The sequence below is a fragment of the Canis aureus genome, chromosome 32 (assembly GCF_053574225.1).
Source record: "Canis aureus isolate CA01 chromosome 32, VMU_Caureus_v.1.0, whole genome shotgun sequence".
NCBI lineage: Eukaryota > Metazoa > Chordata > Mammalia > Carnivora > Canidae > Canis > Canis aureus.
In genome coordinates this window covers 36,042,615-36,067,785 of record NC_135642.1, presented here as the reverse complement: position 1 = coordinate 36,067,785, position 25,171 = coordinate 36,042,615, and the positions used below count along the sequence as shown (strand labels likewise).

Sequence of the window (25,171 nt, the reverse complement as noted above, 5' to 3'; positions counted from 1 at the left end):
TGCTCGTGGGGCAGTTTATGCTACATCCAAGGCTGTTCCTCTAACCTCACAGATGGAGAACTGAAGCCCGGGCAAAGCAAATGCTTCTCCATCTCTCATGACAATAATGAGCAAGACGTCAACAAACACTGAAGATGCTCTGTAGAGCTCTTCCTAATGCAGCACCTCGAATTTATGTTTAGGGGAGACTTCTACGCGTGTCCTCTCCACTGGGCCTCGTGCTGTAGGTAGACCCATCACCACTCCATTTTACAGATGAAAAAAGTGATGTTTGATGGGGAAGGGACTGTCACCGGTCCCATGACTAGGAGTGAGACGACAAGGACCCAGACCTTCACACTGCAAATGCTGTCATTTCCCCCTCATTCCAGTAACTTCTGGAACACACGGTCTAAAGAGCTGCTTACAAGTCTGAGGCAAAGGTCCCGTAGGCAATTGTACTCGCAGAATCTCTGAGGTTAGAGATTTGGTTAGAGATTTAGGTGCTTTGGTCCTAGCACTTCTAGGGATTATTTCTTCCTCCTTCACCCTTCTGACCGTTGCAACCGTTTATTCAACATTACCTACCAGACACAATGTTAACCTCCTTCCCTGCACTCATTTATTACCCTATGAGGTTGTTACCATTATTCCCTCTTTACACATGGGGAAACCAAGGCTCCAACAACCTGCCCCAGATCGATCCAGAAACTACCTAAGAAGTGAAAACAAGAGTTGACCCGAGAACGGGCCTCCAAGATGCTCACACTCTTAACAGCTAAGTTACAACGGAGAGACTGAGGATCACCTGATGAGGAAACAGATCCAGGAAGAAATGATTTGCCCAAGGAGACCAAGACAGGGCTGGGTTCAACCTGGGGGCCTCTCTCAGCCCACTGCCGGCTCATGCCTCTATGCTAAGCAGCTCAAAAATTCACAACAGTGAATGCACAGATGACCCCAAAACACCTCTAATAAGACAGTGTGTGGGGCCTCTGGAATTCCCCAACTGTGATCTCTAGCAACAGACCCACCATCACCTGGAACAGCCTAGAATCTTCAGAGCAAGTGTCAGTGCTCATTTGTCTACATGTTGCTTGTTGGTCCTGTGACCCAGAAGATAGTATGAGAAGACTGGAGATCTAGCAAAGAGCCTGCGTGTGCAACAAGAGCTCGAGACCGCCAGTCCCGGGATGCCAGCCAGCACGGGCTACGTAATTTGTGGGGCCCAGGGCAAAACGAAAATGTGGAGCCCTCTGGCAAAAACCGAGAAGAAAGTACCATTAATGGTATCAAAATAGAAAACTTTCTCCTTTCCTTCCAGTCTTTCTCTCTCCCCTGACTTGCTGTGGTGGTTTTTTAATTGCTATTTAATATCGTTCTTAGAAAAGTGTAAGTTTTGAATTATTAGCATGTATCTTCCCACTCGTGTGGATGTTCTGCGGTGCAGTTTTAAATACAAATGTAAGGGGATTTAACTAGTACGTGAAATCACTGAAATGACACACTGTGTATTCCGTGGCTTGGTCACACACAGAGGGTGACTTTACCAGAACAGCAGCAATACTGCATAAAACGAACTTAACTAGTTTTACTTCCCTTCTTGAAACGTGCACATCCTAGCAACACTCTACCTTCTGCTTACTGATGAGTGAGGAGGAGCTGCAAGGATCAGACACGATGGGCTGCCTTAGCTCTTTCTTCCACATCGTTTTTGGCGTGAGCGGTCGGCTAATATGGGGAAGTAACACAAGTAAGGCAAGGGATAGGGATTTCTTGGTCATTATCGATTCTTAGAATGACATGGCCTTCTTCCTGCATGCAAACAAGTTCTGGTTCAAATAAAGTGTCGGGACTATCCGGGCAGAGAGGAACAATGTGCGTACAGATCTACTAAAGCGCCTGCTCCGCTGTCTCATCAGACTTCGTTTACAAGACCCTCAAAGAAAATCAAGAATTTCAAGATGCTGACAAGACACACTGGAGGGCACAGGGCCCTCCTGAGTGTGGGGCTCTATGTGACCGCACACACTGCGTGCCCACGAAGCTGGCCTCCGTGCCAGCCACGGGCATGTCAAGGACAGGCTCAAGACCCACTCCCACAGCTGTCCTTTCCTTTGCTGCCTGGTTAGTCTAAGCCAAATTAGCTCAAGTCTCCACACCCAGAGGCCCTGCGTCCCAGAAATGATGGTTCAGGGCTTCAATGTTGAAACTAACGAGTGGTCTGGATTAAAATGCTTACCCATCTCAGCACCTGGTGGGCTGGGGGACTTCACAGGCATTTTTTCACCTTTCTGGGGCTGCCATAGTGGGTGACAATTCCTTTGTCAACACAATATAGTAGGCGAGGTGAGCAACTGGCCGTCTTTTTATCGGGTCCACACCAAAGAAAGGGAAGAAGGGACCATTCACCAGCTCTTAGCAAGGTGATCAATGCTGAGCTAAGCTTTGTACATGCATCAACTCAATCTTACAACAACCCTAAGAGACAGGCATCATTATCTCCATTTTACTGCTGGAGAAACTGAGGCTCAAAGAAGTGATGGGACTTGCCCAAGATCTTCCCATCAGTCAGCTCAGGGTGACTTTTCTGGACTTATCACCATCCCCCTGAGGTTCCTTGTGATATTGTGATTTATAATAAGAAACCTACATTTGCTCTTTGTCCACCGTGCCTGCCACATTGCCCCTCAAATCCTTGCAATTTCCTAAATGAGAGCTTTAAGGACATCTTTTGTTATATTTTGTTAGAATTCCTGAAATAGGCCCAGAGCAACGAAGGTGAAAGGAGGATCTTTTGCTATTCACAACAAGCCCTTTTCAACCACAACTGGGTTTCCGTAAGTGAAGGGACTTCTGGAAAGTCCCGAAAGGATGGACAGCTGGGTACCAGGGAAACCAACCATGTGATTAGAAGGCTGGAACCTTCAATCACAGCTCCCCACCTCTGCTCCCCACCTCAGGCACCAGGAGAGGGGCTGCAGGTGGAGTTCAATCACTGATGGCCAATGATGTCATTAATCACGCCTAAGGAATGAAGTCACCATGAAACCCCCAGTGAGTGGGGTTCAGAGAGCTTCCAGGTTGGCGAGCACAAGGAGATGCCAGGAGAGCTGTGAGTCCAGAGACCAAGGAGGTTCCAAGCCCCTTCCCACCTATCTTGCCCAGTGCATCTCTGTCATCTGGCTGTTCCTGACTTGCATCCTTCTATAAACTGGTAAAATGTTTTCCTGAGTCCTGTGAGGCACTCTAGCAAATTAACTGAGCCCTAGGAGGGGATGGATGGGAACCTTTGATCAACAGCCCAGGGGTCAGGTGTCAATATGGACTTGCGATGGGCATCCAAAGTGGGGCAGGGGGTAGGGGTGGTCTTATGGGACTAAGCCCTTAACCTCTGGCATCTGATGCTGTCTCCAGGTAGACAGGGTCAGAATTGAGTTAGACTGGAAGGAAGACATTCACCTGGTGTCCAAAGAATCGGAGAACTGCTTGGTGTGGGGAAATCACGTGTGCAGGTGCACACATGTGCACACATCTACACACATACACACACAGAGCAACCCAAAGCGTCACAAGTGAAATAGGCTGTATGAGAGGAGAGGAGACACACAAAAGAGCTTCCTAAACACCCCCTACACCCTCCCCCATGCAGCTCTGCCAGCTGCCCAGATGCTGGGGGCACTGGCTTAAAACTCAAGTGCATTTAAATCCAGGAGGGGAAACAAAAAAAAAAAAAAAAAGGAAGAAGAAGAAGAAGGAAGAAGAAGGAAGAAGAAGGAGGAAGGAGGAAAGAAGAAGGAAGAAGGAAGAAGGAAGAAGGAAGAAGGAAGAAGGAAGAAGGAAGAAGAAGAAGAAGAAGAAAACAATTCTGATCCCAAAAGTCCAAAAGTTCTGGTACATCCAGTCAGTGGCCAGCTGCCAGGGTTTAAATAAAGAATTAATGCAAAGGCTTCTCTGAGACACCTGTTAAGTGTATGTGGCCACATGCTTACCTGGGCTAGTACAGCCTGGTGCGCTTCCCTAAGTGCCTGTAAAGCAGATCTCGGGTAATTATGATCCTCGGGTCGGCCCTGGCTGCATTAGCAATAACGTATACTTAGCGAGTTAAAAAGCTCAGGTCCTGCCTCCGCCACAGTTATTTACAGTCATTAAGACCTGCCCCAGCAGGCCCGGGCTCCATGTTATCACGCCCCACCCTGCCCTGCCACAGCCCTCTCTTCAGGGTAGCAATTTTGAGCACAGCTTGAACAATAAGATTGTTTGGTGCTGAGTCTCCCTGAGAAGCGGCCGGGTAAACGGCCTCCGCCCTGCCCGGGTGGGATGACCTGCTCACCCCCAGATGCAGGCCGAATGGGAGCACTGCTGCTCTCCTCGCACGGCCTTCACCCCCTATTCTGGTGTCACTATGAGTGGCAACCCGCACGGTAGAAGAACAGTTGTTGGCTGGAGGGTGGCACATCTTCTGACCCGCCTGGGGCTCAGGTTGACTTTGCTGGGCCCTTCACACCAAGGACACCCCCCCCCCCCACACACACACACACACACTGGCCATTCACTATCCGGCTGCCCACCCAGAGGACCTCCCACAGAAGGGCCGGGAAATGGTGTGGACAAGCCCCGATCATGCCTGGCTCAATAAACCACAGAGGAGTCGTGCAAAGAGCCCTGGACCAGAAGCCACATGACCTGGGCTTAAAGTCCTTGCCTGTTTAACCTCAGGTAAACCACTTGATTTCTCAGAGCCTCAGTTCCTAAGCCGGTACACGAGGACAGCACCTGTGGTGGGATGGTGGCTGGTCCTCCTGCCAGTGCCAGAGGGTTCTCGGGTGCTGCCAGAGGCAGGAAGATGGGAAGGACTGGCTGCCTTCGCTTCTCCCAGGTAGCCAGTCCCAACCAGCTCCAATCAGCTTGTCTCTTCCACCCACACACAGTGCTTGTGACCCCAATGGATCACCCTACATCAGCAGGAGCTCTTACCCTGTTCCTCTTTCCCTTCTTAGCAGTAGCGAGACTCCACCGATGGCTCTGAGGCAGAGTGGGCCTGTCTGTCCGTCCGCTCAGGGGTTCATTCACATCCTTCCTCTTAAGCTATCTGAGTTTGGTTACTTCTCAGAAGACTCCCTACTTGGTAGAGCTGTGGAAGTATAAGCGGAGCATGTGTAGAAGACCCTGGCCCGGTGTCTGCCCACAAGTCACTACAGGACGATGGGGCACCCAGATGCCCGTCCTCACCGATACTCAGGTTTAGTACCTCCTGCATCGGAACTAGGAGGGGAGGCCTACACGGGTGGCAAGGCTGGCCCTGGCTGAGATGGGACCCTGAAGGCTTTCCATTCATGGGGCCCACTAAGGTTCAAGGCAGACTTCCCGTCCATCGGCCCACCTGACCTACACCATTGCCATCCAGGCAGGCAAGGTAGAGGTTTTACAGATAAAGAAAGTGCAGCTCAGAAAGCTTAAGTGGTTTGCCCGGGAACACACAGCCAGCACAGGAAGCCAGGGGTCCTGGTCTGAGTCCAGGATTCTTTTCACTCCACCAAGTGGCTAGACGAGAGGGACAAGAAGTGTCAGCACGGGGGGTCAGGCTTGAATGGTAATAAGAATGGGGTGGGGAGGGGGAAGCTTGACTCCAAACATGCAAGCCTCAGTCCAAGATTCCTACCACTTAAAGCTTGCTCATCAGCTTCCTAAGGGCTCATCACTGACTTTCAGACCACACACCTCAAGTACTGGTACCAGGGCCAATCGTGCATGGTGCAGGAGCTGGCTGCTATTGCCACACTTCCTTCTGCAAAGCCTCAAAAGACCCAACAGATGGGGAACATCATGCCCATTATTTCATTTAATCTTCTCACTACTACATGGTTTGATATTTTTAGCTATTGAACAAAAGAGGAAAGAAGAACCTTAAGGAGGTTAAAGGCAAGGGAGAGGCCTGACCCCGGGTTGGGGGAGGTGTAGCTGGAGTCTTGGCCTGTGCCACTACACCACAGCGCTCTGGGTAAGGAGGCCCAGCCACCAGCACCCTCAGCATCCCGTCCCCCGCCCCTCGTCAGTGAGGTGTGGCATTGCCTGTGACAGTGGTTCTCAAACTATAATGGGCATCGGCATCCCCCAGAGGGCTTTTAAAGCGCAGACTGCTGGACCCACCCACAGGGTTTCTGATTCAGGAGGTCTGGGGTGGGGCCCAAGACTGTATTTCTAGCAAGTTCCCTGGTGGTGTGGATGCTCCTGGTGGGGGCTTGCCCTTCGAGAACTGCTGATTTATCATTATTTTTAAGCACTCACCCAACAGCTGGGGAATGGGCAGGCTAACAGTGGTATATCCACTTGAGTTAACATGCAAAATTACAAAGACCACGTGAAAACATGGGGAAAATGCTTCTGACAGTATTAAATTAGAAGAGGAAGCTTACACCCTGGGCTGGGCTGGGTCCCATCTGCCCTCCAATCCATTTCTCATCCGGTTGTGTTCTGCTCTGCATCCCCCAGGGCTGACCCCTGACCTTACAGGCCCCACATCAAGGGCATCTGGTGGGTGGGAGGAGGGTCCAGCAGCAGGAACTCAGGAGACTTGAGGGAGGGAGGGAGGGAGGAGGGGAGAGGCCAGAGCCTTTCTCCCATCTCCCTCTATCTTGGGTGGGCACGTTTAGAGGCAGCTGCATCTGCTCTAGGTAGGCCACCAGTGACCATGACCCTGGCTTTGGGAACACTACCTTCTCCCTTTGTCCCTCCGGCCTAAAGGTGGCGGTGGCTTCCAAAGCTCTGGGTCACCTTGCCTTCCCATGTTTGGCTTATAAGCTTCTTTATCACCCATGAAACCAAGGCCCCATATTAAATTCCCTCCATGGTAAATACTGGATGGAATTCCTGCTTTCCTGGTTTGACAAATGGACAAGCTCTGATGATAGCCACATAAACACACAAATGGACAATTCTAGAAAATATCGAAAAATTAAGCTGTAAAGACATGAAGGTGTTTCCCCCCCAAATGTTGGAAGAGTGTTGGCTATTTATCATTAATATATAAATGATTTTTATCATACGATTTAAAAGAAAGCCAGGTGAGTCTTCATGAAGAAAAAGGCAGGGGAGCCATGAATCCATGACAATAAATCTAAGGAAACCAATCCCTATACTTTCATTTCTAAACACACCTTAATTTGGAGAAACCATGGCCACAGCCACAATGATACCAGCAGTTCCCCTGAAAGTACCGGTGGTTATCTGGGGGTGAGTGACTCACTGGTTGAAGAGGTCACATATCGTAGCACCACAGCGCTGGATCGCCAGCCTCCGTGACAGGGCAGGTCACTTGGCAAAGGCCCCAAACCACCTTCAGGCCTTGTTAACCATGGAGGCAGCTCCCATCCCAGGTCAGCCTCTGGCCTGGAACCTTCTGGGAAATCCCTTCAGAGGAGACAGAGGGGCCTGGAGGCTGGGGAACAGGAGTAACACATGAAGATGTTCAAAATACGAGAGGATTCTGCTCAGCCATGTCCACCAAGTTTTCCTCTCCCAAGAGGAAGAGAAAGATCAAAAGAAACAGACTCCATGAACCCAGGTGATAACGATGTAAGAAATTATGCTGGATTCCTGCACTGGAACCAACAGTCCCCCCCCCCCCCCACCTCAAGACTGAACATACTGCAGCAGATAATCAAACACTCAAGTGGGGAAGGAGGGTCTTAACCTTGGACCAAGCACAGTTTGGAGGTCTATGATATCTGAGCCTAACAGCACTGCACAAAATGGACCCGAGGCTTACCACTGTGGTGGGGCTCCTTCTAATCCCAAGCCGAAGAGGACTGAATGCCCTAGAGAGGAGCAGTAAGGCTCTTGAAGAGAAAGCGAAGTCTACTTTCCAAGACCCTGAGTGGGCCTTCTCAGTGTCTGAACCTCCCTTACCATCAAGCACACTTGGGAAACCAGGATTCAGCCGACGATGGTTGACATCAGACAAGTACAAGGGAGTGTTAGCGCCCTGCCCCACTCTCCCACCCAAGCTCCCCTCCCCACGAAGCTGACACCAGAGACCTCACTCATTCTCTCATGGGTGTTAACAGACTTTACCTCGTAAGACAACTGACTACTCAGGGAGATTTGTGAGGGTGTGAACGGACAAGAAAACTACCCCAGGTTCATGCAAAGCACGAGCAAACACACAGAACACCTGGGCCCGGGCTCAAGAAACCTGGTCCTCACTCTGGCTTTGCCACTCATTCACTATGATCTTGGGTTACTCATCACACCACTCGGCCTCGGTTTCCCCACCTATCAATGAAGGGGCTGGACTAGAGGACCTGTCAAGTCATTTCTGACCAAGAGAGTATTTTTTTTTAAAGATTTTATTCATTCATGACACAGAGAGAAAGGCAGAGACACAGGCAGAGGAAGCAGCAGACTCCCTGCAGGGAACGTGATGTGGGACTCGATCCCAGGACCCCGGGATCATGACCTAAGCGGAAGGCAGACGTTCAACCACTGAGCCACCCAGGCGTCCCGAGAGTAATTATTATATGACCCACACTATGGCAGAGACTCAAGCTTCTGACATATGAAGGACCCCCAAATTGAGATTCAAAGTGTTGGAGTGACTGTCCCAAGAGCCCACAACTACAAAGTAGCAGAGCTGGGGTTCCCAACAAATCTGTCAAGGCTCCAGACTCCTTGATCTTCCTACCACACCAGGAGAGGTGCCGCCACGATCCAAGCTGCCCTATTCCCGGGCATGCCCTTCGAAGTCCACCTCTTGAATAGGAATGCCTGCCCCGGGCAGGGTGAACCCCAATGCCAGCCACTCCCACGCAGCCTGTCACCACTCCCTCAGGGGGCCCTTCACTTGACTTGGGCGTGCCTCTTCCTCACGCGCTGGTTCAGGCCTCCACACGGGGCCGGGCGTGCATAGGCCAGCCCTCCGAGAGAAGATCACGCTCAGGAACCAGGACCCTGTGTGGCTTCTGAGACAAGAACAACAAAGCCTACTGCCTCCAATCACTAGTTACATCACCCACTGCTCCAGTGGACTCTCACTTCCCCTCCACAGCATTCAGCTAGTGCCACCCACTTACCACAGGGCCACTTGCTGGCTGGTGCCCTGGGCTACGTCACTCAGCACCTCCAGCTCTCCGTTTGCTCCTCTAGACTAGCACCTACTTCCAGGGACTGTCGCAGAGGTGAAAGGAAATCATGTATGTGAAAGTGCCTTGCACACTGAAAAACAGTCTCCATAGGATCGGTCATGGTGGCGCTTTCCCCTTCCCTGTGACAGCAGCTGGGAAAGAATCCATCGTCCCCTGATGGATGTATCGAGAACACATGCATGTACATTTATTCCTGAGGCAACACGGTGCAGTCACAGAGCTACTCCGTCAAAGGACTAGAAGAATAGCCTCAGTCTCTGCTCCTCCACTCACATATAAATTGCCCCTGGTCACCTACGGAACAGGGATGAGACCACCTGCCCTGTCGCCACCCAAGGCGCCTTCAAGAGGGAACAATGGGAATCTGCTCAGCAAGCTACAGAAGAATGCTATCCATCATCCCACCATGAGGCTGAAGACGAAGAATGTCACAGACGAAAATTTGGCTGGTGTATCTGCTCTTCAAAATCACCAAGAGGCTTCGAGGAAAAAGAAATAGGAGAAAAGGATAATTTGTTGAAAAAAAAAAAACAAAACCAGCAATGATCTTAGCCTAGCTTCTTCAGAACCAGCAGCCCAAAGCAGCCACTCCCTCCCCCAACACACACACATCCCAGTAAAAAGGCCCACTTTGCAAAAGAAGACTGTTGGGTGTACTCACACTCAGGACCGCTCGCTTTATGTCAAATGCTCTCTGGGGGGTCTCCGGGAACTGCGCGGGTCAGGTGCCGAGGGCCTCAGGGGAAGGACCCCCCCCTTCTCGGTTCCCTGGGTCCTCTCCTGTCCAGAGCAGGGTGGCCCTGACAAAGGTACAGAGATCCTGACCAGGCCACACGCTCCCAGGTGCAGGCTGCTTGCAGAAGTGGCTGCTCCCTCCGTTTGTGGGGTGACAGTTCTGAAATGGTCTTCCCAGCAGCACTGAACTGGAAGGGGTGTGAAAAAGCAGCAAACCACCACCTGGCTTCCTTCACTGCCACCCCCAGCACGCAGCTCTGGGCAACTCTGCTGCTCTGGTGGGTTTTCTCCCCGGCTTCTCCGGCTCACCTCCCTTTCCCAGGTCTCCCCAGGTGACAAGTAAAGCTAAGAAAGAAGAATGATGTGACCCTACCCTCACCCCCCAATCTCCCAGGAGAGGCCACTTGCACTCAGCAGCAGCTATACCTAGTGTGTGCCCAGCCAAACATGAGCTCCAGGCTCGGGGCTCTGGGAAGGTACCTATTCCCAAATGGGGGAATAGAGGAAACCGACCCCAGACCAGGACACACAGATGATTCCTTCTGCAATGAAGGTAGTGATGGGGGATAAACTAGTAACTGCATAGCCCCGCCCCCCTCCTCAGGCTCCAGGTTTCTATTTTAATTCTAGGGAGCTCGAGTAATCACATCTGAGCTGCCAGTCAGCTGGTCCGAGTAACTCTAAGAACTCTGACCTAAACCATGGCTTCCAGAGGGCCTGGCCTGCTCCGCCTGCTTCAGGCAGGGCTGGCCTCACAGCCAAACAATTTCAAAGCATAGAGACCATAAACACAAAATTAAAAGGTGAAGTAACGAGGGAGGGAGATATTTACTGGAAACTCAAATTCTGCTGCCCAGAAAATATAGGTCTTTTTTTAAACACACACACACATATATAAAGCCTCTGCCACCCACCGTAAGAAATATGTACTTTGCTCTATATATAACTTTCTTATCTGCCCCCCGATTACACTCGGCTCGTGACCGTGAAGCCTGGAATAATTACCCACAGAGAAATAACAGCCTTGGCCACAGCCAGGGCCTAACAAAGCCAGCCCCACATTTACTGACAGTCACACAACTTGCTCACAGGACACACTTGAGTTTTCTGATGCACAGATAATCATTCCCATCCACACCTGAAACGCGGCCACCACCGAGAGGGTGGGTGCCAGGTGGCTACTGGAACCCAGAACAATCATATTACATGGCATTTCTGAGTCCGGCAGAAAAAAAGACTTTCCAACTGCACCGATGCAGAGAATGAAGGTGGGCAGATGGGGTCATGAAAGCAGGGGTCTGGCAAGGACCACCCCACCCGTGCAGGAAGAGGAAAGAGCTAAAGGAAAACTTGCACTTGAAAGCAAAGGATGTTGACGGGGGCAAGAATATAAAGTCATTCCTGCTGGCAACGGGGTGCCCATCAGGGCTGCTCCCCCAAAAACCATTGACATAGTGCCAGGAGGGAGGTGGGGAGATCCATACCACAGTGGGGTGGGTGTGTCTCCCTTTCACTGGCTCAGACCCACATTTCCTGAGGCATCTGTCCCATCCCACCCTCCATCTGAGCCTCCGGGTACTGGCCACGTGACCACAGCAGAGAAGGCCTCCACCACCGTGCCCCATACTTGTGTATCAAGCCCCCACCCCCCAAGTGAGACTGCATGCTCTTTGGACAGAGGGGCCGTATTTTGCATTTCCCTGGTGGTCCCGCTCAGCTTCGTAAATATTTGTTGATGGACGCCCTCCTCACTCATCTCCAAAACAGCAACTTACATCTGGCACATGTGTGTCTACACCTGCATCTCAAAACTTGTCATTTTAAAACCTCCTGGAACATCCCCGCCGCTTTGCGAAACTCTTTGGGAGTTGATCAGAACTGACAAGTTCTCCTTTCTCCTGTGGCTCATTTCACACCAACTCAGGTATTCACCTTTGCATTCCTAACCACCACCTGGAAAGAGATTCAGATTTATCTATCGTTTCCCATTTGGGCCCTTCCCATGCACATCTAACCCTGACAGCTGTGCCCCATCAGATTTCTTAGGCCGTAGGGATGGATTCCCTGCAGGGACCCACTCGCAACTGAGCACACATAGGAGTGTCTAAATGTTACAGTTGATGAGACGGTGGATGCTGTTAACCAAGGGCGGGACCACGGTCACCAAAGCACGGGGAACAGCATACGTGCTTCTATGGCCCCTGGAATCCACCGGGGCATTGCCAAGGATCTGACACTAAGGTACGCCAGCGTTGGCCAAGGCTTCTAACTTTGTTTCTCAAAAAAAAAAAAAAAAAAAAAAGGAGTGTGTGTAATGGCCTGTTTAATCCAGCCCTGCTCCGCCCCTACGCTGGCACCCCCGCCCCCCTCCATCCAGCTCTCGGAGTTTCCCAAGCAGAAATAACCAACTACAGATGGTTCTACTACTTCAGAGATGCTGAGAAACCACTGACCCAGAGATACGACAGAAGTGAAGCTCTAACCTCAGGGTGGTGGCAGCTGTGACCGCCACACCGACATGCTTCTAGAACCTAGAACTTTTCGGAGTGCATGTGCTTTTTGTTTATTTATTTTTTAAGCAACCACTATCACCCCCCACCCCAGAGCAGATGCCGGGAACACCGAACCACAGCTTTACATGAGATCCAGGGCTGTGATTCTCCATCCTGGCTACACACCACAGTCACCAGGAGAACTCTGAAATACGGATTCCCAGGCCCCGCCTGCAGAAACAGAAATTCAGAGTTGTTATAAAGCGTCCGGGATTAAGGACCTGCCGCAGTGAGCCTGGCAACCAAGTGTGAATCGTTATGAAGGCGGAGTCCCAGCTACCACAGCTCCCCTTTGAACCTCAAAACTTTTTCCATTCTGTTTTTTGGGGGGCCCCGCTCTCTAGCCCCCACAGCAATTGTACATTGATCCCGAAACTATCGGAATGAGTAACAGAGCCAGTCATTCTCTGAATGCAAGCTCAAGAATGAGAATTTTCACAGTGGAAGAAACTTTAAAATCCTGGTAAGCCAACGTCTTTGGTCTGCAAAGGAGGAAACCAGGGGCCAGGGTAGTCAAGTGACTCACCCGAAGTCACCAAGCTGGCTCATGAGGACACTCTACCTTCTGCCTCTATTTCCCTCTCCTGCCAGCACGAAGCAGCCCCGATGGAGACAGACTCCTGAAAAAAACAGGGTCAAAGGAATGGTCGTTGTTCGCATATCCTACACCTTCAGATGCCATCCTCAATCTATGGAAGGTTCCAAGCCTTGGTGGCCTCAAAGCAGCTTGAGGACTAAATGACGCTTCTCTTTAAAGACTCTTGAGCACACTAGTCAAATTGTAATCCTCAAAGACTAGGCTTGCTGGCTGAGGTTCATGGAAAAAAGCCGTTAGCAAAGAGAATCTACTCTAGTTTTGAAAGGGCACTCTGCTGAGCTGAGCTGAGCTGGGGCCCTGACGGACCAGAATGCCGATGGTGGATTCTGGTTTCTTGTGGGTAAGAGAGAGCTGATTGTCGGTTTAAGATCTCTAACCAACCTGTGAACACGTTTCCCTTCCTTCCTGTATTTTTATAGCACGAAGGTTGGAATGCAGCTGGAGCTTAGAAGCACAGGAAGCATGTGCTTGGAGCTACATGGGAATTCCTCTCTGCCTGCAGACGGATTTCCCCGGGCCTGGAACACGGAGTAGATCCCCATCAGGTGGGCTTCATTCCACCACAAGCCTGGAAGCTTCGGGAAGGCAGAAGTATGTATGCATGACTGTCCAAATCAACAACAGTGCATTTACAACTCCTGGACCGTAGTGTCTGGTCCCATCACCACCACCCACTAAAGATGCTCTGTAAATTTCTAGGCAGTACATCAGATGAAAAATTAGATTCGTCCCCTAGGAAAACACGTGCATCAAGAAAACAGCAAAGGGGCACTTGGGTGGCGTGGCTGGTTAAAGTGTCCGACTCGTGGATTCGGCTCAGGTTATGATCTCAGAGTCTCGAGACTGAGTCCCAAGTCGGGCTCTGGGCTCAGCGGGGAGTCTGCTTGAGATTCTCTCTCCCTCTCCCTCTGCGCCTCCTCTGTTCTCTCTCAAAACTAAATAAATAGGGGTGCCTGGGTGGCTCAGCCGGTTGGGCATCTGCCTTTGGCTCATGATCTGGGATCATGAGGGTCCTGGGATCAAGCCCCACGTCGGGCTCCCTGCTCAGTGGGGAGTCTGCTTCTCACTCTGCCTCTGCCTCTCTGTGCCCCCCCCCACTGCCACTCATACTCACTCGCTCTCATATAAATAAAACCTTTAAAAAAATTAAATAATATAAAAAAAAGAAAAAACAGCAAAAGGCAAGAAGCCAAGGAAGAGAGAGGATGGAGAGGAATCAGGACATATTATAGCTGATTTAAAGCTCTGAGGTTCTCTCAGGCCTGTCATTTTGTAGCTGCAAAGACCAATACCCAGAGGAGCCAAGCTGACTTTCTCGAATTCAAAAGGCAACCTCCACCAGGGAGGAAGAACCAGGACACCAAGGCTGCATTTCCTCCATGTGTACCCCTGTCTGTTTACGGGAGGATTCGACACTGCACTGAACCCACAGCTCCGATAAGAATGAAGATGAAAATCAGCGTAGGTGGTGGGAGGAGGAAGACAGAAAGGAAAGGCACAAGTTCAAGTCCAGGTGTTGCCTGGACGTTCGGGTACTGCGTCCAGGGAGCAGCAGCGCGGAGGGTCTCTAGCTACTCAGAGACCCAGAGCCGGGGGGACACCCCCACCGTGAAACCCAGGGACAGGAGAGGTTTGCATGGCAGTTTTGATCTAGCCCAGCTGGGGAGCACGAGGTCCAGCATGTGGTTTGATTTTTTTTTTTTTTTCATTACTGAAGTGGAGGCCGATAGGCGAAAAAAAGTAAAAATAAAAACACAGTGGCCAAAAGATGACATTCAAAAGGATTCTTGGATCAAAGTCCCTTTGTGAGTACTGTTATTTTACCCTCCTCCTAACGGTAACCACTTCCCACACGAGCCCCAGTAAGGCAACCGTGCAGCCCACAAAAGAGATAGAAATATGACCACACTTCCCTCTTATAAACAGGCGATGGTAAACATCTGAGACCACTGGTCCACAGCCGTGGTTAAACAAAGGGTTGGGGGCACCCCTGGAATGGCAGGCAGGCCCTCCACCTCCCCACATGCTGACTCTCCCTCTGTGAGTGGGGAGCTCAGGCCATTACCTCCAGAACCGAAGCTGATCAAACAGATCCAGCCTGACACTGGGACCACGTAGTTTGCTTTCACACCCAGGCTCACCTGGCCACCACTCCTGGAAACTCACCAATTTTTTTTTTTTAAAGATTTTATTTATTTATTCATAAGAGACACAGAGAGAGAGAGAGAGAGAGGCAGAGACAGAGGCAGAGGGAGAAGCGGCTCCATGCAGGGAGCCCAATGCAGGGAGCCCGATGCAGGACTCGATCCCAGGACCCCAGGATCACACCCTGGGCCGAAGGCAGGCACTAAACCACTGAGCCATCCAGGATCCTCTCCAATTTTTTCCCCCTCCAATTTTTAAGGAAAGTAGCTGCTTTGGCCTATGCTCCAAGGTGCCTCTCTGTGGGAGACCACACTCAGGGCAGGAGGGCAACCTCACGTGTGTACTGACGTGTGCAACCCCCCTTGCCCCCACCTCTTCGATCAGCAGCAGTGATAGCTTCTTTCTTTTTTTTTTAACAATAAAAGCAAAAATGGCAACTCTTTCAATCAAGCAAGAGAAACAAGCAAACCTCAAGCAAACATCTTTAATTAGCTTTGAGATGTCCCCCCCCCCCCGCCACCCCCAGGGTCCCGAGTTATCCCACCGTCTAGATCAATAGGAAAATGAAACATGAGGCCTTGGGATAGGCTCCGTTTTGGGGTTGTTTTTATTTTATTTTATTTTATTTTTTTGTCCTGAATTGGAATGAAAACACATTCGCTGACCTGAAGTCAGTTATTAGCTCACTGTGACAGGAAGACTCCAGGGTATTCCATCTCCGCAGAAAGTTCCATCAGAAAACAACCAAAAAAAAAAAAAAATTACATAAATCAGCCAGCACTTTGTTTTTAACCGCTAAACATTTATAGAATTCTCATTTCTTCATCTATATGCTTTCAGAGAAAGTTTCCAGCAGACTCAAAGCCAGTGAGACTCACAAAGACGCTAATCGTGCCATTGAATTGCACAGGGTTTTGAAACTAGAATACCACAAGAACCTTCAGAAAATTTCCCCCGGGGGCAGGAGGCTCTCAGTTCTGTTCCCTTCCCCCCACTCCATACCCAAGGGCAAGTTTCTACCTTCATTTTGTCAACAGGAAAACAAGACTGGAGGGGGTGGAGACAGAAATCGACTGCCTAAAGCCACCTGGCTTGGGTTACAAGATGTCACCTTCAGGCATGGCCTTCAGAGGCCTCGAAGGTCTCCCCTGAGTCCCACCTTCATCTCCCTGAACCCCAAATTCACACCTCTTCCAAAGATGCCGCACATGGCGGACTGTCACAATCCACCTGCTAGAGGCTCCAAACATCATCATGTAACTTGTTTCTCCATCTCATCTCCTCTTGACTGTAGGCTCTGTGGAGGCAGGAACTGGGGGGCCGGAACTGGCCCCTGAGTCGTTTTCTGCCACAACCTCAGAATTAGCAAGACATTAGGGAGAGGTGCTCAGGAGTCTACTCAGAGAAGAAGGTAAACAATAATCAACACTTTATTAATTGAAATTTACCAAGTGCCCAGCAGGTCCTAAGTACGGTAGTGAGTCAACAAAACAGCCTGCACCCTTGACTTCAAGAGGCTCATCACAATCCATTACTTGTGCCATGAGTGCACGTGACACGACCCCGGCCACTGAGGTTCCAGGAGGTTCTTCCCAGATAAAGAGACTCCCAAGGAGAAGCAGCCTTGCCTGCCCCCAGGATGGGTCAAGAGGGTAGTGCCTGGAGCAGCTGTGGCCATCACTGGACCAAGAGGGGCAGAGCTTGGGAGGTAAAAACCCTCGGGCTGAAGATGGCAGCGCAGAAAGATGGGAGGCTCCCGAGTCCTTACCCATGCCTCAAGCCTCCCGGCCTCCAAACTTCATAGAGAGAGTAAACCTCCACCCTGTTGAAGGTGTGAGTTGGGTTTGAGGTGACTTGCAGCCAACAGCATCCTAATGCAGTGAGTCTGACCCCAATAACAGAATACAGAATATAGGATGGACCAGAGAGGAAAGGGCCAACTGGCTGAGTGACGTACCAGGCAGGAGGGACCTAGGGCCTCCACTACGGAGGAGAGGCTGGAATGGTCAGGATTGCTGGAGCTCCGCAACAGATTCCAGCCTTACCCACGAGATGGCCTGGTCATCTCCATGGAGCCCAGGGCCCAGTTCCCACGATGGCTCTCCAGAGAACTGGAACATAAATCATTAATACTCCCTGCCCATACGCACCCACACACATGCCTCCTTGTGTCTGTGGGGTAGGGCAAGGGGAGGAGGGTGAGAATGCATCTTGTTCTATTTATAAGACACGGCCTAGCCACAAAGGATGACGACCAGGGCTCCATAGTATCAGCTCAAGTTCTCTAAGCAAGTGCTGCCAAGTTTGGCTTGAATTTACACTTCCCTTTTCTCAGCCTGTGAGCGGTCCTCTTTGTCACTCCAGCTGCTCTCCTTGGAGCTCATCGGACAGGGCCTCGCCTACGACAGCCATGTGGCCGGAGAACACAGAGGAACAGAGGACTCGAGTCCCTTTCCAGGCTTCCAACAAATTATTCGGGGCAAGAGAAGATCACAGGAACAAATCCTGAGAACATAAAGCAGCAGTGAAATGGCTCAGAGCCCTTCCATGTTCTCCACAGAATTCCACTGGCAGAGGGGTTATTTGGGGCCACGTGCTCCACAGAGGCCCTGGCACATTCCATGCATTTACCACAATCAAAGAGAAAGAAAGGCATGCTTGCTGTTATTTTTAATTCCTTCCTCAGTGCCTTCCAAAATTCTTCAGCAGAAGGATTATCCACTAAACTTGCACCAGCCACCGGCCAGTGGTATCCTCGGGGCCTCTAGAATGGAACAGGGGAGCAGGAGAGAGGTCAGCTTACAGAAGAAGTCTCTGCTCCTGGCCATTACATATCATCTCAGTTGCACTGGGCCTGAGGGCATCTCCTGGGTTTTGAAGGGACACGGCCTGTAGAGGATGCAGGCATTCTAGAGCCATGTGAATGCCTTGCTGTCTCCTCACTGCCACCCCCACCTCCACCCTCCCTCCCCTTCCCTTCAGAGCACCCATCAGCAGAGCCAAGCGTTCCCTAAGTCCTGCTCCAGGTAAGGAAGCTCTAGCGCTAACTTCACTATGATTATTTCTAAGGCCACATCCAGTTTTTAAATACTATGTTGCCAACTTGAAAAATGACCCCAAGTGAAGTCCCTTCACCCTCACTAGCAGTAAATAACTCAGCCCCTTACAACAGTATCATATCAACCGGCTGGCCTAACGCTCCCAGTTACCTTCACAGGTGTCATAACCACTGCCGCAGAGACAGGGTGACCGAGGGTGTCCATTTACCCACATTTGGCTGGACAGTCCATGCTCATGCTCACTTTCTGACCATAATTAATAACAGCCCTGCCCCTTTTCACTCTTAAATGGGTCCTCATTTGTTCAATAAATTATATATCGTCACCCTAGATTGTAGAAGGGCTGGAGCTTCTTCTCTTCTTTTTTTTTTTTTTTTTTAAGATTTTATTTATTTATTCATGACAGACAGAGACAGACATAGGCAGAGGGAGAAGCAAGCTCCCTGCGGGGAGCCCAATGCAGGACACGATCCCAGTACCCCAGGATCACGCCCTGAGCTGAAGGCAGATGCTCAACTACTGAGCCACCCAGGTGTCCCAAGGGCTAGAGCTTCTGAGGCAAATCCAGCTCCATTTCTTATCATAAGACCTAAAGCAACCTACCCAGGCAATCACATGGACCTGCTTATGAGGCAGGAAATTGCAAGAATGGTAGCCCCTTCTTGAGGAGCCTGGGGGCAGACAGCCAAGGTCAGGAAGCAGAGATCTGAGCCCAGACTCCTTTCTGCCACTGTCCCCTCAAAGCCTCGGGCTCCTCCCCTGTGATGGTGAGCAATCCAGCCTTCTCAGAGTACTGCAGACGGGTAAAGAAGACCAACCAAACCAGTTGATCAGTGGCCCATGCTAGTGTCCTGCATACTCAGTTCATGCTGTCCCCAGGTGAGAGGGCTAAGGTGACCCGCCACTGGTCAACACAGCTGACTCAACCCGTTAGGCAAGGAAGGCCCAGAGCCTCAGCTCGCCTAAGCTTCTGGCACCAGGCCCCAGAGCGTGCCTGCCCTGAGTTCATATTCCAATTGAATTTTGCGCATCATTTGTGAGTTATCTCTAAGGCCTTTGTGAGTACCTGGGTGTGAACTCAGAAGCTTTAGTCTGCCTCTGTCAGAAAGCATCTTTAGCAACACTACAGAGCTGTGCTTCATCAAGAAATAGGAAATGACACCGTAATATTTTCCACTCTGCAAATGCTTTGAAGGCATAGCTCATCCACATAAATAACCTCAATAATCCTACCGAGGAAGGTATCATTGTTCCCGTTTTAGTGATGAAGAAACGAGGCTCTACGGAGCAAGGTGACGTGTCCACGTCACCAAAGCAGCGAGTGGGGAGCAGGGGTTTGAGCGTGGATCTCCTGAACATCAACCCAGAACTCTGCCCTATGCTGTCCCTTCAGAAGGTCTCTATCGGCATTTTCAAAAATGGTCCATGAACAAAAAGCAGTCCCTGGACACAAAACTTTCTCCTCTGGAAACCTGTTAAAGCTTCAACTGGCAACACCGACGACAGAAAGTGGACTCTAACAAGGTAAGTAAGTTGTACCCGATCTCTAAATGGTCAGCATGATTTCCACTTGCCCTCGGTGCTGAAAAGGATGAACGACTTTGGGGCGCCCGGATGGCTCAGTCAGAGGAGCGTGCAACTCTTGACCGCCGGGTTGTGAGTTCAAGCCCCATGCTGGGTGCAGAGATGAAAAAATAATAATAATAAAATAAATCTTAAAAAAAGAAATGAACAACACGAACTTAAGTCAACTGTTGCTCTTATTAGGAATATAATCTGTCTTTAAGACACTTGTGGAGCATCCTGCGAGTCTGCAGGAGAGGAGAACGGAGGCATTCTTGCTGACTGCAGTGTGGTTGGGACGTGGAAGACCTGCCGGTCTAGATGGTCATCAATGAAGAAATGAGAAAACACCGTCCAGAGGCATTCCACCTGAGGCGCTGTGCCAGGCACAGGGGACGCCAAGGGGGCAGCCGAGATCTGGTCTCGAGGCCTTTGCTTGAAGGGACCCGGCACGACTCAGCTCACTTTCCCAAGGAATCCATGGCAAGAGGCGAGCATGACTCACCAGCTAATTACCTGAACACTTGGGCTCCCAGAGCCCTCCTGGCTGTACAACTAGTCTTCTCTCCTGACGGCGAACAAAACACTATTTTCACCCTGGTCCAGACATAGCCTAAAGCCGTCCACATGGTGGTGTAAGGGATTATGACCCTGACCTGGATAACTCAGGCAGAAAACCTGCTGTTACTGGCTTGGGGTGGGGAGGAAATGAAGTCCGAACCCAACGGTGGCTCTGGCCCCAACTTGAAAATCCCCGACACGCTCAAAGAGCAAGGTCCAAACGCTAAGCCTGGCCTACTAAAGCCTTCCCTCGGTTCCTCTCTGGCTGCACCTCCCTCCATGCCCTGACCACCCCGAAACGTCCTGCTTGCCCTAGATGCCAGGTCCTTCCACACCCCATCTGGCCAATTCCCTAGGCAGCCTTTGCTACACACCCATGCTCTATCCATTCATCGAGGTCCTGCTGGAGCTCCACCTCCTCTGGGAAGCCTCCCCGCCTCTCCTAAAAAGAGAGCTGCTCTTTCTCTGGGCTCCCAAATCAACACTTGTTTGACCTTGACCTGAGTGTCTGTCCCACCAGCCCACCATACCCGTGGGCAGTGTGACCCTTTTTGCCTCTATGCAGCTCAGAGATAGGACCTCAGCTCTGCATCTCTCTGTATCCCCTGAAGTCCAACATGAGGTCAGTGCCCCATAAATGCGTCGACCAACAAGCACACTAGTGGGGGGTCCAGCTCTCCACTCCACTTCTGAGACGGGCAGCTGCAATATGTGCCACCTTCTCTGTGACCTGTAATTCTCTCCAATCCAGCTTTGCGGTGAAGGGAATCCATCCCTGTCCATTCCATGGCACCTCCAAGGCTGGGCCTTGGTCGTGGCTAAAAACAGGCCTGCTTCCCCACCGGTAGGTCCCGGGCAGAGGCCACGCCAAGGCCCACATGCTGTCATGTACAAGTGACAAAAATCAAGGTAACAAACTGATACACAGGATACGTTCTATCCTCCACCTTGACAAATACCTTAGTACAACACAGAAGGCCAGGGTCGCGTTTCGCGTTCTCTGATCTCTTGGTTTCACAGTGGAATGCAGCCATCCAGGGAGAAGCGGGCCCGAATGCCAGCCCACCCCCTGGCACCATCACACACACTCAGAGGGGCTTCACGCGCCCCCATACAGACGCCACGGGCGTGAATTCTATCCAACTCCTCCATTCCCCTGCCCTGCTCGCCTTGTCGGCCCTTCAGCCCACAGGTGCACACATGTCCATGGCCAAGGCAGCATGGCCTTCCTTGGGCTGATGGATCTGGGAGGGGCCCAGGTGGGACCTGGAAGATGTCTTGAGACCGCCAGGACAGGGAACTGAAGGGTCAGAACCCAAAGCACAGTCTGGAAGGAGGAGGTGCAGGCTCCAGATGGGCTACCCCTTGGGGCGCCCCATGAGAAGGAACACACCCAGACGGCGGGCCAAAGGCCAGCCCTGTGGGCATGGGTCCTCTCTTGTGCCTACCTAAGGGCACTCACAGGCACCACCGTCCTCATCTACGTCATTTCCGAGACCCGAGCTGCTGCCTCTGACCATCCTTACTTTGACAGCCAAGCTGACCGGTAAGGTGGTGCTTGGAACCGGAACAGGCTTCCAACTGGGTCTCGAAAAAACACCAGCCACAATAAACACCATGCACTTCCACACACTTACGGGCAGGCTATCGGTGACAAGTGCATGAGTCACGGCGTTTCTTCTTCAGGAGGCTGCCCATCCCCCGCCCCAGGAGCACTGATTCATCAAAGTTTGTTTTCAATACTATTATTTTTAGTCAGCCAAACAATTTTTAAAATGACAATCAAGAGGGGGAGGGGGAGGGCAGAGCCACCCAAGAATATGAATTGTTTCTCTTTCAGGAGCTCGCCCAGCCCTCAGTCAACAAGTGGCACGGCTGGGTTTCTCGGTGTGCACCGGACGTAGGTTCCATCACCACACCGAGGTCCTCCAAACGGTGAGCTCTGTGGGCAACTGGGGGGGGGGTGCCCCCAATGGAAACCGACTGACACTGCCTCGAAAGGGAATGATGAGTGTTTCCTGAGCACCTACTATGTGCCATGAGCTGCAAATACTGGCTTGATTGCTGTTATCTCATTTCAGTTGATTTATGGCGGTCCCATCCCCATTTCAAAGATAAGGAAACGGGCTCAGTAAATGGAAGCAAATGTACCCAGGGTTGCCACAGAGCCAGCAACTGGCAGGCCCAGGCCAGGTTTGTCAGACTCCAGTGCCCTTTGCTCTCTCTTCATTACCATGCTTTTCCTGTCCACCCCCGCATCCCCCCCCACCCCTGCTCCCCAGGTAATATTTTAAGAATCTGTTTGGTTAGAGATAAATGGCAATGCACAAAATTTAAAGGGACAGCAGGACCGACCAACTCACCCTGCCCTCCCAGGCACACAGAGACATAAGGCTCACCTGGAGTCTGAATTCAACGAGGCTAACAGAGACTTTACAACAGGAACGATTTGAAGCAAAAGGAAAAACCCAATTTCCATCATCAGTGCCTGCTTTCAGCCCCTTGTAACTCCTCAAAAAGTCTTTTCTGGATCCATTACTCCACATTTGGGCTCAGCCCAGAGGTGATTTTTTAAGGAAAAAATGCCTTTTGGCATTTTTGAGCTGTGACAGCTTAAAAACAGACCTTTAAAAAACACACACCCAAAAAGCATCACTATTTTCAAGAGTCCAGTCTAAAAGGAAAAAAAAAAAAAAGGTGACACCTCAGAGCTACAACTTGGCTTGGCAATCGGTGATGCAACACTGAGCGGCAAAAGCAACCAGATTTCCAGCTCTGGAGGTTTCGAAGGTAAACCCTTACCCAGGGTGTCCTAAGCAGTACTCTCTCTCATCCTCAACCGAGAGCAACGTGGTAGGAGAAAAACTTGCTCAGTATCAGCACGCCTGGCCATGGGATACAGAAAAAAGTACTTTTTCGGGGGAAACTCAATTTTCACTTCCTAGCTGGGGTATAAACTGGTAACCTCCACGCTGCCTAACAAAAGGCACAATGCTTTCGAAATCAAGTAGAGCCTTTCTTTATATAGATGCTTGAAAAATAAATAAAGGAGGCTTCCTGGGTAGGCTCTGACATATGAGCAAACATTTTCCACAGGTATCCTTTATAATGCCTACCTCTTACATTTCACCATTTTTAGGCGTCTGTGGTCATTAGAGTAAGTAAACTTCCTGCTCTGAGAATAGCCAAAAATAGCAACAAAAGAAGAAAAATTGCTCGCTACATCTCAAGACACGCAGCCTTCGTGTCTTTATCCTCGAATTCGGTTATTTTTCCATTCCTTTGTAGTTAAATTTCACTGACGTAGACTCACAGGGTTAAGAGGGAGGGCAGGAGGGAGGGTGGGGAGAGAGGTAACATAATCAAAATTAAGACTGGATTACAGCTTTATTACTTTCAGTTGTATAAATTAATGGGCACCAGACTGATGGGGTCTTAGGACATTAATAATTAAGAAAGACCTGGGCTGTATTGTTCAGCTGAAGGCGTGCAAAGGGGAGCTTCTGAAATGGTTTGCATGAAAACCACTTGAGAGTTAGAAAGGCCCGCTAGTAAGGCTTAGCTCACCTACGAACAGAGAACATCTGAGGCTCAGAGACGTTAAGCGATTTGCCCCAGGTCACACAGCTAATCAGAAACAGAGCAAAGTCTAGAACTTACCCAGGTCTGCTGACTCTTGCCTCCAAAATGACCCCAAAAACCTTGTTTATAATGAATTTTTCTTTGACAGCATTGATGGGGAGAAAAAGCCTGCTAAACAAACTTTAGCCCAGTCCAGAATTAGCCAAACTTCTTAATTAATAGGCTTCTACGGTGTTTTCATTTTCAACTGAGTCTCTCTGTCAAAACATTCTGCAGCAGTGTGCCACTGTGGCAGGCCCGCTGCTTACAGCTGAGGCCTCAGATAATCAACACCGGATAGTGTGACTTGTGTTACAGATTTGTTATTTCTAAAACTGTTAATTAAATCAAAGCAAAGAATAATGTTACACACTCAGGCACACACCTGCGCACGCACACACGCGCAAATTACCGTTGTCAGGAGTCAGAAAACCTGTAAAACTTGAGGGATTCAGCCCCCTGGCATCAAGAAAACAGCACTTAGAAATCCAAGAGGATGAACACACAGAGCGTTATTACCTATCCAAAGAGCCCATGTTGGCAGCCAGTGGACTAGAAGCTCCAAGAGGGTAGGGATGGTGTGGTCTTACTCACTCTATCACCCCTGCCACCTAGCACAGGGTTTGGCTCCAGGTAGGTACGATGCAGGACAGCACAGAAATGGACTGGACAAGTTCTCTGGAGATCTCTGTTCTAAAACTTGGCATACAGTAAAATTAGAGACCAAATTTCTGCAGGGTGGGGTGAATAATAACCTTTTCCAACTGTTTCCAGGAACCACTGTGCTTGAAGGTGGAGACGTCGAAGGCTCCAGGGCCAGGAACCTCTCAGTGGTCACTAGCTGACTGCCCGCCCTCTCTGGGGAGGAGCTACTATCATCCAACAGCGCACCAGCCATTCCTGTCTGCAAAGGGTGGTAAACGTCCCAGCCCCAGGCATGCTCAGCAGCCTGCTGCCTTCAGAAGCAGCCTTTCTGGGCACTTCTCTTCCCAGCCAACTAATACCATCAGATGTGGATTTGGGGAAAGGTGCAGAGTTTTGTTTTTGTTTTTTTTAATAGGTCAATACATCAAAGCAGAGAAGGACAAAAGTTAATTAAGACTAACCATGAGCCTTGTTGATTGAGAAAGCTGCAGCCCACTGCAGAGAACTTAAGAGCATGCATAAGAGTCTGGGGGGCGGGGGGGGGGGAGTGGATAAAGAAGATGGGAGAAT

At 50.5% G+C, this 25,171-nt stretch overlaps 1 protein-coding gene across 2 annotated transcripts in view; it reads right to left on the bottom strand.

The window, feature by feature from the left end:
* Positions 1-25,171, bottom strand: part of SMAD3 (SMAD family member 3) — a 118,276-nt gene that overhangs the window by 86,999 nt on the left and 6,106 nt on the right. Inside the window, exon 1 of one of the 2 annotated variants that reach the window (XM_077881613.1) lies at positions 24,551-24,681. The exons of the other annotated variant lie outside the window; for it this stretch is intronic. The gene's annotated coding sequence lies outside the window, so the exon portion shown is untranslated. Of the gene's footprint in view, positions 1-24,550; positions 24,682-25,171 lie in introns of those variants that run through there. 2 annotated transcript variants of the gene reach the window in all.